This window comes from Dipodomys spectabilis, unplaced genomic scaffold (assembly GCF_019054845.1).
Source record: "Dipodomys spectabilis isolate Male_0828 unplaced genomic scaffold, ASM1905484v1 ptg000226l, whole genome shotgun sequence".
NCBI classification, from domain to species: domain Eukaryota; kingdom Metazoa; phylum Chordata; class Mammalia; order Rodentia; family Heteromyidae; genus Dipodomys; species Dipodomys spectabilis.
Window position 1 is genome coordinate 2,158,039 of NW_024870903.1, and position 4,364 is coordinate 2,162,402.

General features: G+C 33.4%; 1 non-coding gene across 1 annotated transcript; it reads left to right on the plus strand.

Annotated features, from left to right (window-relative positions):
- The first annotated feature begins 642 nt into the window (after window positions 1–642).
- LOC122123227 lies at window positions 643–749 on the plus strand. The gene has a single exon (XR_006150353.1). It is a non-coding gene; the product is annotated as a U6 spliceosomal RNA (small nuclear RNA).
- The last annotated feature ends 3,615 nt before the right edge of the window (window positions 750–4,364 follow it).

Below are 4,364 nucleotides of genomic sequence, written 5' to 3' on the forward strand. Positions count from 1 at the left end.
GTCTTTCTCCATGACTGCATGTATACATGAGAATATGTATGCGTGTGAATAGTAACATACATGTGTACATTATGGCTTATATCATCATTTATTCCTTGCTAACAAATAAAGTAAGGAATCACTAAAGTTTTAACAGAAACTGTGTAGTTAAAGTCGTAACTCTTCACTCTGCTCCTTTACACAAAGACTTTGCAACTTCTCATTAATAAAGTTTCCATAAACTCTGAAATGTACATACTTAGTACTTAATGTCTGCTATCATAAATCTTAAATACTTTACAGAAAAGTTTTATACCTGCCAAACAGTCCTATTTTTGGCATATATAAGCAAAATCCCAAAATTAAGCATATTTAAAACATTAAAACTTTTAACAAACCTTAACACTTGCTGCAATGTTCATTTTGACAGGTGCCTTGTATAGAATAATTGAATTTCTCCTCCTACATATCTCTTGAACTACAAATATCTGGAATTACTTTGTTTTTGGCATGTCTATCTTGATTTTATTCTTAAATGTGTGCTTATGTAAGAAATACATGATTCTATGATTTCACAACAATTCTTTTGAACTTACTTTTTGTTGAATTGCCTAGCTTAATAAAATCAATTAAAAATTATACTTTATATATAAAAACTGTTCTGTGCTCAATTTAGCATCACATACACTAACATTGGAACGATACAGAGAAGATTTGCATGCACCCTGTGCAAGGATGACATGCAAAGTCTTGGAGCGTTCCATATTTTTACAGCAACAGATGCTGAAACTTATGTGGCCACAAGGGAAACGTACTGCATTCTTGGTGGGAGTGTAAACTTGTTCAACTACTTTGAAAAGCAGTATGGAGGTGCCTCAGAAGACTCCACATAAAACTCCCCTATAACACAGTAATCCTACTTTTGGGGATTTATCCAAATGATCATAAAGAAGACCATACTAAAACTACCAGCACAACTATGGTTATTGCAACATTATTTACGATAGCTAAGATATGGAACCAACACAGATGCCCCCGTTAGATGAATGGATCAAGAAAATGTGTTATATATACACAATGGAATTCTTTGCCTCCATCAGAAAGAATGACATCGCCCAATTTGTTAGGAAATGGAAAGACTTAGAAAAAAATTTATTGAGTGAAGTAAGCCAAGTCCAAAGAAATATAGGTCCCATGATTTCCCTTATTTTCAATAACGAATGTATGTCTGGGATAAGCAGAAAAGTTCAAAAGACATGTGCATATAACCAGATAAGATGATGTTAAAGAAATTGAACCCCAAGATAGGGACACAAGTGGTTTTTTGATTCTTGCTATTGTTTCTAACGTACTTATAATGTGTGATGTCATTTTTTTTGTTTTTTGTATGTTTCTTCCCACACTATAACCCCTGTTTTCTCTGTATTTGAAGTTCGTACACTTACATCTTGTATGTATGCTTCTCTAATTTGGGGAGGGGAAGGGAAAAAATGCTCAAATAGAGATACAGGTTGACCCATTGTAACAATGAGATGCACAAGACATTATGTTGAAAAATGAACTTTACAATTTATGCGGAGGAAGGAAGGGGGAGGGGAGTGTACTTGTGGAGGTGGGAGGGAAGGGATGGTAGGGGAAATATAAAGGAGGAGGTAACAATGCTTGTTAGGAAACTTACTAGTTTCCTTGTTCATGTAAATGTGACCCCTCTGCACAGTATTATTACCATAAAAAAACATATAAAAATGTTCTTAGATGGAAGAGTTTATTTCCTCTATTTTACCCATATAATATTGTTAACAAAGAAATTAATTCAGAACACTGATATGAAGGTAATTTGAATAAATGTGTGTGTGTGTGAGTGCGGCAGCGCACAAGCATACACGCACGTGCATGAGAACACCATGCATGTATATTGGAATGCTCAGAATTTAAATCAGGGCTTCAAGGCCTTGCTAGGCCTTTCCTATCTAGATTGGTGAGCTAGGATATAAGCTACATCTCAATTCTTGGCTCTTTGCTAGTTCATTAAACATTTTGAAAAATAATTTCATGAAGTTTTTTTTTTGGCCCTGATTGGCTCCCAAGTGTTATCCACAGATCTCAATCTCCTGAGCAAATATTCAGAGTAGATAGGATTATAAGTGTGACCAGCCAGCACAAGGCTTTTAGAACAATTTTAAAAGTAAAAGAAAATTTACTTCATGGGGGCCTGTTTAATCATCACCGAATTTGAAAGCCTTTTGAGTGATTATATGTCAATTTAATTCGTTTGGGGATTGTTAAAAGATAGTAAGTGATGATATTTAAAAATTTTAGTACTTTTTAAAAAAGAAACTGGAACTGTGGGACAGAAGAAATTTGGCTGTCTTCAGACCTCAATTTGTAAGCTCAGCTCTGTGCATGATAACCTAATGTCACCAACACAGTCTGTGTTGGAGACAAAATGTGACAGAAAACAATCACCATGGGAAATATTTGCTATGCTATTATTTCTTGGACAATATGAATATTGAATTGAGAGTATAAGAGAATGGAGAGATTTTACCCACCTTTTTGGTATTGCTGAAAGACTTTTGGAAACTTTGACTCATTTCCTTCCTCACTGTGTGTATCTTTGGGCCATGCACTTACAGTTTTTTACTACAATTTTTCCCAACACTACAATGGTAATAACATTAGCATTATACCAAATGTTATCTTAAGAAGTAAGAGAATAAAACTTGTGAAACACTTAACATAAACCTATGAATGACCTCTGAGTTTAGCCAGCATTCTTTTTTAAATACTAATTAGAATATGATAAGTAGTACAGAAACCATTACATGTAGTGTTAGCAACCAGAAGTAATATCTATTGACCATGCTCAGCTTCCAAGGAAGCCAGGTGGATAACTTCTCATGCTGTAAATCAAACTGGTTATCTTATGTCGTGATAGTGTAAAAATATCAGAGACAGAACAATGAAGGAATGTTGTAGACTGAGGTGAAATCCATATAAAAATATGCAAACTTGATAAAACATAAAAGTATCTGAGCAGTATATTGTGTTTTACATCATTTAAGTTACATAGCAAAGATAAGGAAGACCTAGAAGAATAAAATGTCTTTTTGATATTTTATCATAGGTCCTTAGAAGGATGAACACTTTCCTCATTCTTGTAGAGGCATCATCAGATGAGGGGAACTGTATTTTTTGTTTGCTTCCTTCCATTTATTCTTCAGTTTGAAATCTGTACTACATGAGACTGAAAGAAAGCAAGTGAAATTAGCCGTACAGGCTTTGGAAAGAACAATCAAAGTAAAATAAATAAAATATATATAGCCTTGTAAAAGGTCTAACTAAATTGAGTTACGTAGTCTCAAGCGTTTACAGAAAATGTTTTAAGCAATATCATGTTATTAAAAATTTTAAAATTTTAGGAGCTGCTTAATTTTTTTCCTTTCTACTACCTTGAATTAATTATTGATTTTCTATAGAGAGATTAAAGATGAGATTAACAAGAAACTTGATTAAAAATGGACAAAAGTTCTGAATAGACATGTTTTCCAAAAAGCCCTGAAAATTGCCTGTGGATTTACAAATTTGTATTTAATACAACTTCTGTGCTAGCTTAATGCTTTGTGAGCAGAAGTCATTAGAGAAATGCAATTCAAAATTACTTTGATACTACTTCTTAACTATTATAACTCATAAAAAATATCCAAGGAACCAGGTGTGGAGGTAAAGGCTGGTAATTCCAAGTGATTGGAGATTGGAGTAAAAGGATTTGAGTTTAAGGCCAGTCTTGGGTACTGCCCACAGTAAAAACCTGGCCTTTAAAAAAACTCAAAATGTAATAATGTTGGCTGGCGACAGTGTGGAGAAAAGGAAATTTTCGACACTCTTGGTCAAAATACAGGTTAGTGTTCTCGTTGTAGAAAGTAGTATGCAGTTTTCTAAAGAAATCCAAAGTTGAAATATGATCTGTCCCACCAATCGTGTGATTATTTCTCTCTGGGTAACTCATAAATATATCTGTAATTAATTGTTATTCACAACAACAGCTAAGATAGAAATCGAAGTCCAGTGTTCACCTACAAACAAATAAAGCAACTGTGGTACATGCACAAATATCTTTTTCTGTTGATTCCAAAGTACTTTTTTTATTGTTTTCCTGTTTCCATGTGATTAACCTCCAAATTAGAAATCCAGATATATGACTTAATTTAACCAAAACTATTTATTGAATATAAGAACCTTCTACTCTCTGCGTTCTTCACACTAAGATCACCAAATATGATGAGTCTGGAATAATTAGTCTTTTTATGACCTTTGTTAATATTCTTTACAATGTGAGTGAAATGTTTAAAAGTAGTATTTGTTTTAGATTAATTGCTCTGAAG